The sequence below is a fragment of the Rhinolophus sinicus genome, chromosome 18, assembly GCF_057876585.1.
Source record: "Rhinolophus sinicus isolate RSI-liver-muscle chromosome 18, RSI-T2T, whole genome shotgun sequence".
Lineage (NCBI taxonomy): Eukaryota > Metazoa > Chordata > Mammalia > Chiroptera > Rhinolophidae > Rhinolophus > Rhinolophus sinicus.
Window position 1 is genome coordinate 99,276,421 of NC_142518.1, and position 16,080 is coordinate 99,292,500.

The following is a 16,080-nucleotide window of genomic DNA, read 5'->3' on the forward strand; positions in this document are numbered from 1 at the left end:
TCTATGTTTAAGGTGGAGAAGAAGAGGGAGAAAAGGATATAAAAAATGAAAATGAGTTTTTCCACACCACAAGGTGTTTGTGCCAAGGTGGCTAACGTGTGTGTTGACACAAACACGTGTTTGTGTGGCACAAACACCTTGTGAGAGATCAAGGGATCTCTCCTCCCAGGAACCAAGAGGAAGTCTCTCAAAACTAGAAGGGAAAAGTGTTTTTCCCCATGACAATCTAGCTTTGGAGACATTCTATTAGTAATACATGTCCTTCCCCAAAAAACAACAATGAAGTGTTATCTATGTGCTAATAAAATAGCTTAAAAAAAAAGGAAAACAAACTTCTGCATTTTTATAAAACTTGATAAAAAATAGTATTTCAAACTGTGCAGTCACCAGAAGTACATAGTTATAAAAAATGCACACACTTCACTTAGCATCTCCAGTACCTTCAGCTTTCTGTGTCTGGTCTGTTTTGGCATCTCCATTTTCTGCAGGGTTATTCCCCTCCTTGCCAGCATCAGCTTCCCCCGTTCCCCTTTGGGTACCTTCTGTGCCTTCTTGTCAGGGTCCTTTTTAAGCTTGGGCTCTGGCTTTGGAGGAGCAGGTTTAGCAGATAACCCTGCAGATTTTCTCTGTGGTTTGTCCTTCATCTTGGCTTCATCACCTTTAGCATGCCCTTCAGGTTTCTCTTGGGCATGATAGCAACGGCTGTGGGATGTAGACGCTGGGTGTGGGGATGCAGCGACACATGGGCTTTAGTCAGTCTGGGGATTATTCTCACCTCTTCATTCTGCCAGCTACCCTATATTTTTTTTATGTATAAAATCATCTTTATTATAATTCATAAATATATCAGAAATTGATATCTTTGTTAAGACACCTAGGTTCTCATGGACCCCTGCTTTCTGTCCTTTCAGTCTTTTATTATGACAATTTCTCATCTCAGGCATTCTGAAAGGGTCTCTGGGACTCCTAGATCCAAGGACAAAACTGTCTTAATAGAGCTGCCCATGGCTCAGTGCCTTCTCCAATTCCTTATAAATCCCAATGGGTCACTTGGCCAATGGAACATTCCATTACTCTCCTGGTTAAGGTTCTGGGGCTATGTCTGAAAATTTACATTTCTATCCTGTTACTCTTTTTTTTAAATAAGTAATCTTTATCATTTTTTAGAGGAGGGCGCAGCTCACAGTGGCCCATGTGATGACTGAACTGGCAACCTTGGTGTTATCAGCACCATGCTCTAACCAACTGAGCTACCGGCCACCCCCTATCCTAATACTCTTTTACTTTAAAAGGCAGTTACTTATGTTCCAAAAATACTATCATCACTTTACCAACTATCCCTGCCAAATAAAGGACCCAAAAGCATTGCCAACTGCCAACAAGTTATGTAAGGCTCCTCTTCTCTTCCCAAATGGAGTTGTTTGGAATCTTGAGTGAAGGCAGATCACAGGTTGGCAGAGTGAAACTCTTCTCCCAAAAGCCACCCTATCTTTCTTTTTTTTTTTTTTTTAAAGATTTTATTGGGGAAGAGGAACAGGACTTTACTGGGGAACAGTGTGTACTTCCAGGACTTTTTTTTCCCCCAAGTCAAGTTGTTGTCTTTTCAACATTATCTGTGGAGGGTGCCATTCAGCTTCAAGTTGTTGTCCTTTCACTCTTAGTTGTGGAGGGCGCAGCTCAGCTCCAGATCCAGTTGCCATTGCTAGTTGCAGGGGGCGCAGCCCACCATCCCTTGCGGGAGTCAAACTGGCAACCTGGTGGTTGAGAGGACGTGCTCCAACCGACTGAGCCCAGTGGCAGCTCAGCTCAAGGTGCCGTGTTCAATCTTAGCTGCAGAGGGCAGAGCCCACCATCCCTTGTGGGACTTGAGGAATCAAACTGGCAACCTTGTGGTTGAGAGCCCACACTCCATGCAACTGAGACATCCGAGAGGCAGCTCAGCTCAAGGTGCCATGTTCAATCTTAGTTGCAAGGGACGGAGCCCACCATCCCTTATGGAACTCGAGGAGTTGAACTGGCAACCTTGTGGTTGAAAGCCCACTGGCCCATGTGGGAATCGAACCGGCAGCCTTTGGAGTTAGGAGCACAGAGCTCCAACCGCCTGAGCCACCGGGCCAGCCCATCACCCTGTCTTTTGATTGGGGAATTTAATCCATTTACATTTAAAGTACTTGTTGATAGATATGTGGTTATTGCCATTTTAATATTCATATTTTTTATCCTTTTTTTTTCCCTTAAAGAAGTTCCTCTAAGATTCCTTGTAATTCTGGTATTCTGGTTTGGTGGTTGTCTGGAAAGTTCTTTATCTGTCCTTTGATTCTAAATTATAGCTTTGCTGGGTACAGTAATCTTGCTTGTAGGTCCTTGCTTTTCATCGCTTTGAATACTCTTAGTTCGTGCTAATCCCTTATGGCCTGCAAAGTTTCTGTTGAGAAATCAGCTGACAATCTTATGGAGATCCCTTGTAGATAACTAACTGCTTTTCTCTTACTGCTCTTAAGATTCTTTCTTTGTCATTAATCTTTTCCATTTTAATTGTGATGTGTTTTGATATGGGCTTGTTTGGATTCACCTTCTTTGAGACTCTTTGAGCTTCCTGGGCTTGTATAACTATTTCTGTCACCAGGTTAAGGAAGTTTATTGTCATTATTTCTTCAAATACATTTTCAATTCCTTGCTCTATCTCTTCATCTGGTACCCCTATGATGCAAGGGTCAGTATGCTTGATGTTGTCCCAGAGGCCTCCTAAACTATCCTCATTTTTTTAGATTTTTTTCTTCTGTTTTGATTAAGTGTTTTCTGCCACTTTCCCTTCCAAATCACTGACTCAATCCTCTGCTTCATCTAATCTACTGTTGATTCCCTCTAATGTATTCTTCATTTCAGTTAACTGTAGTCTTTGTTTCTGACTGGTTCTATTTTTATGTTTCCCATCTCTTTGTTGAAGTTCTTACTGAGATAATTGAGCATCTTATAATCAGTGTTTTGAACTCTGCATATGGTGGATTGCTTGTTTCCATTTTGTGCATTTCTTTTTCTGGAGCTTTGTTCTGTTCTTTTATTTAGTAATTTTTTTTTTGTCTCCCCATTATGGCTGCCTCCCTGTGTTTGTTTCTATGTATTAGGTAGGGCTGCTAGGTCTCTTGGACTTAGTAGAGTGGCCTTATGTAGTAGGTATCCAGTGGGGTCCAGTGGAACAGTATCCCTGGTCACCTGAACCAGGTGCTCCAGGTGTGTCCCTTGTGTGGGTTGTGTGTGCCCCCCTGTTGTAGTTGAGCTTTGGTGACTGGGAGGCTGTTTGCATGTCAATGGGAAGAATTGACCCTCAGGCTGATTGGTTATGAGGACTGGTTGTGATTATAGTGGTGGAGCTATTGTGCAGGGTCTGACCCTACAGAGCAAAATTCACTTTAGCAGCACTCTGTTGCCTGCCCAGTCTGTCCTTTGGTTGTGTCTTCCTTGGAGGTAGCCCGGTGATGCTCTCGCTCAGTCTGAAGCTGGCCACTGGGTGTGCTAGCCCTGGGGCCTCCTCAAAGGGGCCCTGCTGCAGGCCAAGTTCATCCTCAGCCTATGACCTTCCCAGAACCACCTGTCATGAGCCACAAAACAATCTGTAGATGGCCACAACTTGTGCTGGGCTTGGAGGTACCTTGAGAGACCAAGCTGCAAACTGAGGCCAGCTGCTGCTATTGCTGGGTTTGGGGCTACTCAGTAAGAGGTGCAGGACAGGCTGAAGCCAGATGCTGTTTGGTTGGTTTTTGTAAACCTTTGAGAGATTTTATGAAATTCTGCATCATGAGCCAAGACAGGCAGTTTGTATGGAAAGCCATTGGAAGCAGCTTGGGAGTATCTGAAAGTTGGGTAATGTAGGGTCTTAAGGAACCACCATGGCAGGGTGAATGATTGGTGTTAGCCAGGTTGATGGGAATCAGATATGGAGGACACCTGTGTCTACACACCAAGAGTGGGGAGGGCTCACTAAAGAAATGTAATCTGCCAGCACTTCAATCTGGGAGATAGCTGCCCCTCCACCCCTCACCCTGCATCCAGATAATTCAGTTCCTCCCCATATGTCCCTGGCACCTTTTGAATTGCTACCCCAGTGCTGGATCTCAGAGAGTGAGTCCATCAGCAAGTAGGTCCATGTAGGCCCTTTAGGAGGAGAGCCTGGGACTCTAGCTGCCCTCTGGTCTCACTCAGCCACAATCTCCACTGGTTTTCACAGTCAGACGTGAAGGGGATTTCTCTCCCTTGCACTGGAACCCTGGGCGGTGGATGCTGGTGTGGGGCTGGGAACCCTCACTCCTCCAGGGGGGACCTCTACAGCCAAATATATCTCCTGATCTTTAATGGTCACAGGTGTGGACCAGCCTTTTCCATGTCTCTTCCCTTCCTATCAGTCTCAAGGTAGCATCTTCTATGTGATCTTGATTGTAGGACTTTGGTTCAGAGCTAGGCTTAAGGTGATTCTTGGTGATGGTTATTCTGTAGTTTAATTGTAATTCAATGTTGTTAATCTTTTCAAAGAACCAGCTCTTTGTCACATTAATTTTTTCTATTTTTTTTTTTTGTTCTCTATTTCATTTAGTTCTGCTCTGATTTTTGTTATTTCCTTTCTTCTGCTGACCTTGGGTTTCACTTGTTCTTCTTTTTCTAGTTCTTTAAGGTGTAACATGAGGTTATTTATTTGGGAGTTTTCTTGTTTCTTGATATAGGCCTGTAATGATATAAATTAACCTCTTAAAAAGGCTTTCGCGGCATCACAAAAATTTTGGTAGGATGTATTTTCATTCTCATTTATTTCTATGTATCTTTTGATCTCTCCTCTAACTTCTTCTTTGACCCAGTCTTTGTTTAAAAGTATGTTGTTTAATCTCCATGTATTTGTGTTTTTTCCCCGCTTTCTTTTTGCAGTTGATATCCAATTTCAAACCCTTGTGATCACAGAATATGCTTGGTATGATTTCAATCTTCTTAAATTGGCTGAGGCTGATTTTAAATCCCAATATATGGTCTATCCTTGAGAATGTTCCATGTACACTAGAAAGGAATGTATAGTCTGATGTTTTAGGATGAAGTGCTCTATATATGTCAATTATGTCCATTACATCTAATGTGTCATTTAGGGCTGCTATTTCATTATTTATTTTCTGTTTGGATGATCTATCCATAGCTGTCAATGATGTATTTAAGTCCCCTAGTATAATTGTGTTTTGGTCAATTTCTCCCTTTAGTTCTGTTAGTAGTTGCTTGGTATATTTCGGTGCTCCGTGATTGGGGGCATAAATATTGATGACTGTTATGTCTTCTTGTTGTATAGTCACCTTTACCATTATGAAATGTCCATCTTTGTCTCTTATTACCTTTTTCACCCTGAAGTCTGTTTCATCTTGCATCATTATGGCTACAACTGATTTTCTCTGGGTGCCATTTGCTTGGAGTGTCAATTTCCACCCTTTCACTTTGAGTCCATGCTTGTCCTTGTAGCTGAGATGTGTCTCTTGGAGACAGCATATGGTTGGGTTTAGTATTTGATCCAATCTGCTACTCTGTTTCTTTTTATTGGTGAGTTCAGTCCATTTACATTTAGGGTGATTATTGATATGTGAGGATTTCCTGTCATTCTATCCTTAGTTTTCTGGTAAGGCTGTGTCTCCATTGTTTCTTTGCCTTTTTATTGTTGTCTATTATTTCTGTGTGGTGGTATTCTATGATGTTTCCCTCTGTTTCTTCTTTTATTACAGTATATATTCCAGTTCTGGATTTTTTTTGAGTGGTTACCATTAAGTTTATGTAAAAGAAAGTTTGATATTTAGAGTATTCCATTTTCTTCAGCACGCTTACTTTCTCCATTCCCATATTCCAGTCCAAGCCTTTATCTCCCCCTTTTTATGTTTTGGTTGCCACAAATTGTCCCTGTTGATGTTGGTTGAATAGCCTCCTTCAGTATTTCTTGTAGTGCAGGTCGTGTATTAGAAAATTCCCTCAGCTTCTGTATGTCTGGAAAGGTCTTTATTCCTCCTTCATATCTAAAGGATATCTTTGCTGGATATAGAATTCTTGGCTCATGATTTCTCTCTTTCAATAGTTTGAATATTTGGTTCCACTCCCTTCTGGCTTGTAGAGTTTCTGCTGAAAAATCTGATGATAATCTAATGGGCTTTCCTTTGTAGGTTACTGTCTTCTTTTTCCTAGCTGCCTTGAGGATTCTTTCTTTGTCATTGATTTTAGACAGCTTGAATACAATGTGCCTTTGAGAAGGCCTGTTGAGATTGAGGTAATTAGGTGTTCTATTTGCTTCTTGGATTCGAGGATCCAGTTCTGTCCACAAGTTTGGGAAGTTCTCATGAACAATTTGTTTGAATATATTCTCTGTTCCCTTCTCTCTTCCTTCTCCTTCTGGTATGCCCATTATTCTTATATTGCTCTTTCTGATGGAGTCAGAAAGTTCTTGTAGAGTTCTTTCATTTCTTTTAAGTCTCAAGTCTCTTTCTTCTTCCATCTGTGTCATTTCCAGGTTTCTATCTTCGATGTCACTGATTCTTTCCTCCATCTGGTCAACTCTAATACCGAAGCTGGTTATTTCATTCTTAATTTCTTTTATTGAGTTCTTAATCTCCAGAAATTCTATTTGTTTCTTTTTTAAAATTTCAATCTCTTTTGTAAAATGCTCATGTTGTTCTTTGTGTTTCTGAGTTCATTAAGCTGCCTTTCTGTGTTTTCTTGCATCTCGTTGAGTTTTTTCAGAACTGCAATGTTGAATTCTCTGTCATTTAAATCACATATTTCCATATCTTTAACTTCCTTTTCTGGAGACTTTTCACTTTCTTTCTGAGGTGTCTTGTTGCCTTGGTGATTCATGGCAATTAATGAGTTATTATTTCTCCACCTAGACATCTAAAGGAGAGGGTTCTGCAACAGGTTGATAGGAAACGGTCTTTCTTTTGTTTTCTAGTACTTGTTGGTAGAATGTTTTATTTTTTCTCCAACTGCAGCTTATTTTTCTTCTCTCACACTGTAGTGCTATGTTTTCTCTGCACTATTCCAGCTTCTCACACAATGGGGTGATTCCCTGGGAGATGGGCTTCTCCTCTGTTAATAGTTTGCCTGGGTCACAGGGCGCAGTGTCTGTGTGGGTATGCAGAGAGATTTTGAAGTTCCAAAGAGCTTCCTGCACCAGATTCAGAGCCCATATATTTCAGCAGTTCTGTTTACTCCTGCAGGGATCCGCCCAGATAGGTGGGGCCAGGGGCGGGATGAGTTGTGAGAGATGGCCCAGAACAATGGCAGCGACCACCACCACAGCCGGTCCTGTTTCCAAACCTCCCTTCCCTTTGCTGGAACTAGTTGGGCTGCGAATCTGTGTCTCCGGTCCACAATTCTCAGAACAGCAAATATTCTGTTCTTTTGATCTGACACTGCTACTGTTCTGCTTCTAGCACCTGGCAGGTGGGGGCAGGGCAAGCTCTGGGAGGAAAGGGAGGGGGCGGCTAGTCTCAGTGCCTAAGGCTTCCATTCTCTGCTTGGCAGTGAGGGTTTAAACCACTGTTTTCAGCATTCTTCCCTCCATCGTTTCTCCGAGGTCTCTGCCATGAGCGTTGTGTTCAGCCATGTTATATGCTGTCCCCTCAGCCCTGTGGTTCATAAGCGGAGCCCTAGCAGTCCGAGTTCTTCCCACTCCCACAGCTGCTGTAGTTCTGGGATCAGCGAGCTTGGAGCACTGAGCTAGGGCTTTGTACTGTGCCTGCGCCGCTCTGTCTCTGCACTTCTCCCTTCCCTCCTCCCCCCACCCCACTGCTGGCGGGATTCACACACCTTTAGGTGAATTCGGTAGTGGGCCTCTTCGTCTTGCCTGTCTGCTGTGCAGGGATTCCTTTGTGGAGTTGTTGTTCAATTAGTTGTAAATTCCAGGGGACCTTTACAGAGGCTCACCTCACACCGCCATTTTGATGACGTCTTTCCTTAATTATAATTTCGTTGTGGTCACCAGAGGATGTAAGCACAGTGTTACCAGAAATCCTTACAGTTTAATGTTTGATTATTCAGTCAAATGTGATTCAATCAGCATTTGATATTTAGTAAGGCATGTGATCCATATTTTATTGGGTTCTGGGAGGGCTACAGCAAGCTAAAATCCCTGACTTCTTGGAGCTCACAGTCTCGCAGGGGAAAAAAATAACTATTGAAACAAATTCTGATAAAAAAGCTGAACTGTAGGTCTATGAGGGAAGGGGAGAGAGATTGATTTTGACTGAAATTGTTCGGGAAGTCATCTTGGAAAATATAAAATTTTAGTTGGGTTTTAATGGAAGAATCAGATTTTACAAGTAAACAGAGAGAGAGAGAACCTTCCAGACTAGGGGAAAGTCAGAGAAAAAAGACTGAGGTTAGGAGGGCCCTGGATATATTTATGGATAGAGATTTTCTCTGGAGCCCAGCACCATGGCTGAGAAGTATTGTGGTCATAAAGTCCTGGAGGGAGAGATGTTATCTTCTTCTCTTTTGTACTGTGCCAAGGACACAGTCCATCTATAAATGAGTAAGATTCTTTGTCTCAGTGATGGCAGTGCCTGAAGTCTTCAACTCGAGTACTGAAGAGCCCATCGCAGTGGCCTATGGACATCTTCCCTTTGATTCAATGGATTTTGCAGGATCATGATTTCATAGAGACACTGTATATCCATTTTTTTTGGTTCTTTTCAATTACCATATAGAGTAGTTATAAAAGAAAAAATACCCAATTAGAAGTCATTCAACAGGGCAGGTTAAAATTCTACAATCCATTGCCTTTAAAGTTAATGGAAAAGATTCTTTGGGTGAACACTTGTGTACCCAGAAATTTAAATCACCATAATTCTAACCATGAAGAGAAGCAACTGAGCAAAAGTTAATGTGATGAACTAATGTTTGTATCTCCCCAAAATTCCTATGTTGAAAATTAATGCCAAATGTTGGGTGGGGCCTCTGGGTGTGATTAGGTCATGAGGATGAAGCCCTCACGAATGGGATTAATGCCCTTATAAAAGAAATTCCAGAGATCTCTCTCTTCTCTTCTGCCATGTCAGGAAAAAGTGAAAAGTCAGCTGTCTATGAACCAGGAAGAGAGCCATCACTAGACACTGAATTTGCTGATGCCTTGATCTTAGCAGCCAGAACTGTGAGAAATAAATGTTTATTGTTTAAGCCATCAAGTCTATGGTATTTATTATAGTAGCCCTAACTGGCTAAGACTGTCAACATGAGGGGAAGAAAAGATCTGGTTTTTCTAGAATGGGAAATTCTGATTGCTCTCTTACCTGCCTCTCTAGAAACAACAGGGTGTCCTGAGAAGAACATAAACTTTGGAGTCAGATGGACACGTGTTTAAATTACAGCTCTGCAACTTAACAGCTGCATGATATTGAACAAGTTACTTTACCTCTCTGAGCTTCATTTTCTTCATCTGTAAAATGAAGATAATAAGAGCCTCCTTGCTAGGTTGTTGTGGTTAAAACATTTATATCTGATCGAAATGGCGGTGTGAGGTGAGCCTCTGGAAATCTCCCCTGGAATTTACAACAACTTAAACAGCTATAACTCCACAAAGGACTCCCTGCACAGCAGACAAGCAAGACGAAGAGGCTCACTACAGAATTCACCTAAAGGTGGGCAAATTGCACGAGCAGGGGAGCAGGGAAGGGAGAAGTGTGGAGATGGAGACGCGGGGCATGGGACAGAGACGTAACTCAGTGCTCCGAGCTTGCTGCGTCCCGGAGCTGCCGCTACTGCATGGGAGGGAGGAGCTTGGACTACTAGGGCTCTGCTTGTGGTCCACAGGGCTGGGGGAACAGTATGTGGCACGGCTGAGCACAGCACTCGTGGCACAGACCTCAGGGCGGGGACTGGGGGAGGAAGGCTGAAAATGGTGGTTTGGGCCCTCGCTGCTGAGCAGAGAACAGGGGCCGTAGGCGCTGGGACTGGCTGCCCCCTCCTTATGCTCCCAGAGCTCGCCCTGCCCCCACCTGCCCAGTGCTAGAAGTAGAGCAGTGGCGGTGTCAGATCGGGGGAGCAGAGTGTTTGCAATTCTGAGAGCTGTGGTCCGCAGACACGGATTTGCAGCCCAGCTGGTTCTGGAAAAGGGGAGGGTGCTGTGAAAGCAGGTCTGTCTGTGGTGGTGCTCACTGCCATTGCACTGGGCCACTTCTCACAACTCACCCCGCCCATGACCCCACCTATCTGGGCAGATCCCTGCAGGAGTAAACAGAAATGCTGACACGCATGGGCTCTAAATCTCGTGCAGGAAGAGCTTTGGAACTTCAAACCTCTTCCCATTCCCACAGGGATGTGGCGCCCTAGGACCCAGGTGAAATGTTAACAGAGGAGAAGCCCGCCTTCCTGGAAATCCCCCCATTGTGTGAGAAGTTGTAATAGTGCAGAGAAAACATAACACTACAGTATGAGACAGAAAAAAGGGCTGCAGTCGGAGATAAAACAAAACATTCTACCAACAAGTACTAGAAAACAAAAGAAAGACCTCTTCCTATCAACCTGTTGAAGAACCCTCTCCTGTAGATGTCTAGGAAGAGAAATAATAACTCATTAATTGCCATGAATCACCAAGGCAACAAGACACCTCAGAAAGAAAGTGAAAAGTCTCCAGAAAAGGAAGTTAAAGATATGGAAATATGTGACTTAAATGACAGAGAATTCAACATTGCAGTTCTGAAAAAACTCAACGAGATGCAAGAAAACACAGAAAGGCAGTTTAATGAACTCAGAAACACAATCAAACAACAACACGAGCATTTTACGAAAGACATTGAAATGTTAAAAAAGAAACAAATAGAATTTCTGGAGATTAAGAACTCAATAAAAGAAATTAAGAATGAAATAACCAGCTTCGGTATTAGAGTTGACCAGATGGAGGAAAGAATCAGTGACATCGAAGATAGAAACCTGGAAATGACACGGATGGAAGAAGAAAGAGACTTGAAACTTAAAAGAAACGAAAGATCTCTACAAGAACTTTCTGACCCCAGCAGAAACAGGAATATAAGAATAATGGGCATACCAGAGGAGAAGAAAGAGAGAAGGGAACAGAGAGTATATTCCAACAAATAGTCAATGAGAACTTCACAAACTTGTGAAAATAACTGGATCCTCGAATCCAAGAAACAAATAGAACACCTAATTACCACAACCCCAACAAGCCTTCTCCAAGGCACATTGTATTGAAGCTGTCAAAAATCAACGACAAAGAAAGAATCCTCAAGGCAGCTAGGAAAAAGAAGACGGTAACGTACAAAGGAAAGCCCATTAAATTATGATCAGATTTCTTAGCAGAAACTCTAAAAACCAGTAGGGAGTGGAACCAAATATTCAAACTATTGAAAGAGAAAAATTATGAGCGAAGAATAATATACCCACCAAAGATATCCTTTAGATATGAAGAAGAAATAAAGAGCTTTCCAGACATACAGAAGCTGAGGGAATTTTCTAATACACGACCTGCACTACAAGAAATCCTGAAGGAGGCTATTCAGCCAACATCAACAGGGACAATTTGGGGCAACCAAAACTCAAAAAGGGGGAGAGTAAAGGCCTGAACCGGAATACGGGAATGGAGAGAGTAAGCATGCTGAAGAAAAGGGAATACTCTAAATATCAAACTTTCTTTTACATAAACGTAATGGTAACTGCTCAAAAAAAAAATCCAGAACTCAAATATGTAATTTAATAAAAGAAGAAACAGAGGGAAACATCATAGAATACCACCACACAGAAATAATAGACAACAACAAAAAGGCAAAGAAACCATGGAGAAACAATCTTACAAGAAAACTAAAGATAGAACGATAGGAAATCCTCACATAGCAATAATCGCCCTAAATATAAATCGACTGAACTAACCAATAAAAAGAAACAGAGTAGCAGATTGGATCAAAAAACTAAACCCAACCATATGCTGTCTCCAAGAGACACATCTCAGCTACAAGGACAAGCATAGACTCAAAGTGAAAGGGTGGAAATTGACACTCCAAGCAAATAGTATCCAGAGAAAATCAGGTGTAGCTATACTGATATCAGATGAAACAGACCTCAGGGTGAAAAAGATAACAAGAGACAAAGATGGACATTTCATAATGGTGAAGGGGATTGTACAACAAGAAGACATAACAGTCATCAATATTTATGCCCCCAATCAGGGAGCACTGAAATATACCAAGCAACTACTAACAGAACTAAAGGGAGAAATTGACCAAAACACAGTTATATTAGGGGACCAAAATACATCATTGACAGCTATGAATAGATCATCCAAACAGAAAATAAATAACGAAATAGCAGCCCTAAATGACACATTGGATGAAATGGACGTAATTGAACTTTATAGAGCACTCCATCCTAAAACACCAGACTATAATTTATTTTTCTAGTGTACATGGAACATTCTCAAAGATAGACCATGTATTGGGACATAAAACTAACCTCGGCAAATTTAAGAAGATTGAAATCATACCAAGCATATTCTCTGATCACAAGACTTTGAAATTGGATATCAGCTGCAAAGAGAAAGCAGGAAAAACCACAAGTACATGCAGATTAAACAACATACTTTCAAAGAACGATCGGGTCGAAGAAGAAATTCGAGGAGAGCTCAAAAGATATATAGAAATAAATGAGAATGAAAATACATCCTACCGAAATTTTTGGGATGCAGCAAAAGCAGTTTTAAGAGGGAAATTTATATCATTACAGGCCTATCTCAAGAAACAAGAAAAATCCCTACTAGATAACCTCACGTTATACCTTAAAGAACTAGAGAAAGAAGAACAAATGAAACCTAAGGTCAGCAGAACAAAGGAAATAATAAAAATGAAAGCAGAACTAAATGAAATAGAGAACAAAAAGACAATAGGAAAAATTAATGTGACAAAGCTGGTTCTTTGAAAAGATTAACAAAATTGACAAACCCTTGTCTAGGCTCACTAAGATAAAAGAGAGAAGACACTAATAAACCAAATCAGAAATGAAAAGGGGAAAGTTATCATGGATGCCACAGAAGTACAAAGGATCATCCAAGAATACTATGAAGGACTATATGCCACCAAATTTAGTAACCTATAAGAAATTGACAAGTTTTAGAAACACGCAATCTTCCTAGGGTAAACCATGAAGAACTGGAAAATCTAAGCAGACCAATCACCAGTAACGAAATTGAATGAGTCATCCAAAACTTTCCTAAAAGTCCGGGAACAGATGGCTTCACTAGTGAATTCTACAAAACCTTCAAAGAGCATCTAATGCCAATCCTGCTCAAATGCTTCCAAAAAATTGAAGAAGAGACAGTACTCCCTAACTCATTTTATTAGGCCAACATTACCCTCATACCGAAACCTGGCAAGGACAACGCAAATAAAGAGAACTACAGACCAATATCTCTGATGAATACAGATGCAAAAATCCTAAACAAAATTCTAGCAAATCGAATACAACAATGCATTAAAAAGATTATTCATCACGACCAAATTCGTTTCATCCCAAGGGCACAAGGATGGTTCAACATCCGCAAATCCATCAATGTGAAACATCACATAAACAAAATAAAGGACAAAAATCATATGATTATATCAATTAATGCAAAAAAAAGCATTTGACAAGATACAACATCCATTTATGATAAAACACTTAATAAAATAGGTATAGAAGGAAAATACCTTAACATAATAAAGGCCATATATGACAAACCCTCAGCTAATCTCATAATTAATGGTGAAAAACTGAAGCCCTTTGCTCTACATTCAGGAACACGAGAGGGCTGTCCCCTATCACCTCTGCTCTTCAACATAGTGTTGGACGTCCTCGCCGGAACAATCAGGCAAGAGAAAGAAATCAAAGGCATCCAAATTGGAATGACGAAGTTAAATTGTCACTCTTTGCAGATGACATGATGCTATATATAGAAAACCCTAAGGACTCCACCAAAAAGCGATTAGAAACAATCAACGAATACAGTAACGTGGCCGGCTATAAAATCAACATACAAAAGTCCATTGCATTCTTATATACTAACAATGAAATCTCAGAAAAAGAGATCCAAAAAACATTTCCTTTTCCAATTGCTGCAAAAAAGAATAAAATACCTAGGAATAAACTTAACCAAGGATGTGAAAGACCTATATGCTGAAATCTGCAAGACATTTTTAAAAGAAATTGAAGAAGAAATGGAAAGACATTCTGTGCTCATGGAGTGGAAGAAGTAACATAGTTAAAATGTCCATATTACCCAAAGCCATATACAGATTTCATGCAATCCCGATCAAAAATCCCAATGCCATTTTTTAAAGAAATAGAACAAAAAATCATCAGATTTGTTTGGAACCACAAAAGACCCCGAATAGCCAAAGCAATCTTATGAAAAAGAACAATGCTGGAGGTATCACACTCCCTAACTTTAGCTTGTACTACAGGGCAACAATAATCAAAACAGCATAGTATTGGCAGAAATACAGATATGTAGACCAATGGAATAGAATTGAGAACCCAGAAATAAAACCATATAAATATCGACAGATAATTTTTGACAAAGAAGCAAAGACATACAATGGAAAAAAGACAGCCTCTTCAATAAATGGTGCTGGGAGAATTGGATAGCCACGTGCAAAAGAATGAAACTGGACTGCTATCTGTCACCATGTACCAAAATTATTTCAAAATGGATCAAAAATTTAATCATAAGACCTGACACATAAACTGCACAGAAGAAAGCATAGGTACTAAACTTATGGACTTAGGGTTCAAACAACATTTTATAAATTTAACTCCAAAGGCAATGGAAGTAAAAGCTAAAATAAATGAATGGGACTATATGAAACTTAAAAGCTTCTGCACAGCAAAAGAAACCATCGACCAAATAAAGAGGAAACCAAGTGAATGGGAGAAGATTTTCGCAAACATTTCTTCCGATAAGGGGCTAATATCCAAAATATACAAGGAAGTCATGCAACTCAACACAAAAAAAACAACCCAATTGAAAAATGGGCAGAGGAACTGAAGAGACATTTCTCCAAAGAGGACATACAGATGGCAAATAGACGTATGAAAAAATGCTCAACGTCACTAATCATCAGAAAAATGCAAATAAAAAGCACGATATCACCTCACTCTGGTTACAATGGCTATCATCAACAAGACAAATAGTAACAAGTGTTAGAGAGGCTGTGGAAGAAAAGGAACCCTCATACACTGTTGGTGGGAATGCAGACTGGTGCAGCCGCTATGGAAGGCAGTGTGGAGGTTCCTCAAAGAATTACGAATAGAATTGCCATATGACCCAGCAATCCCTCTCCTGGGTATCTACCAAAAAAATTTGAAAACATTTAGAGATAAAGACACGTGTGCTCCAATGTTTATTGCAGCTTTGTTTACGGTGGCCAAAACATGGAAACAACCAAAATGTCCTTCGATAGATGAATGGATAAAGAAGTTGTGGTATATATACACAATGGAATACTATTCGGCGGTAAGAAAAGATGATATAGGAACATTTGTGACAACATGGATGGATCTTGAGAGAGTAATGCTGAGCGAAATAAGTCAGACAGAAAAAGCAGGGAACCATGTGATTTCACTGATATGTGGTATATAAACCAAAAACAACAAAAGAACAAGACAAACAAATGAGAAACAGAAACTTATAGACACAGATAATAGTTTAGTCGTTGCCAGAGGGTAAGGGGGGTGGGGGGTGGGGGGTGGGAGATGAGGGTAAGGGAGATCGAATATATGGTGATGGAAGGAGAACTGACTCTGGATGGTGAACACACAATGGGATTTATAGATGATGTAATACAGAATTGTACACCTGAAATCTATGTAATTTTACTAACAATTGTCACCCCAATAAATTTAATAAAATAAAATTAAAAAAAAAAAAAAGAAGGCTGCCGGTTCGATTCCCACATGGGCCAGTGGGCTCTCAACCACAAGGTTGCCGGTTCAACGCCTCGAGTCCCGCAAGGGATGGTGGGCAGCGCCCCCTGCAACTAAGATTGAACATGGCACCTTGAGCTGAGCTGCAGCTGAGCTCCCAGATGGCTC

General features: G+C 40.9%; 1 pseudogene; it reads right to left on the reverse strand.

Moving 5' to 3' along the window:
• Nucleotides 1-341: 341 nt before the first annotated feature.
• Nucleotides 342-16,080, reverse strand: part of LOC109457507 (non-histone chromosomal protein HMG-17 pseudogene) — a 139,215-nt pseudogene continuing 123,476 nt past the window's right edge.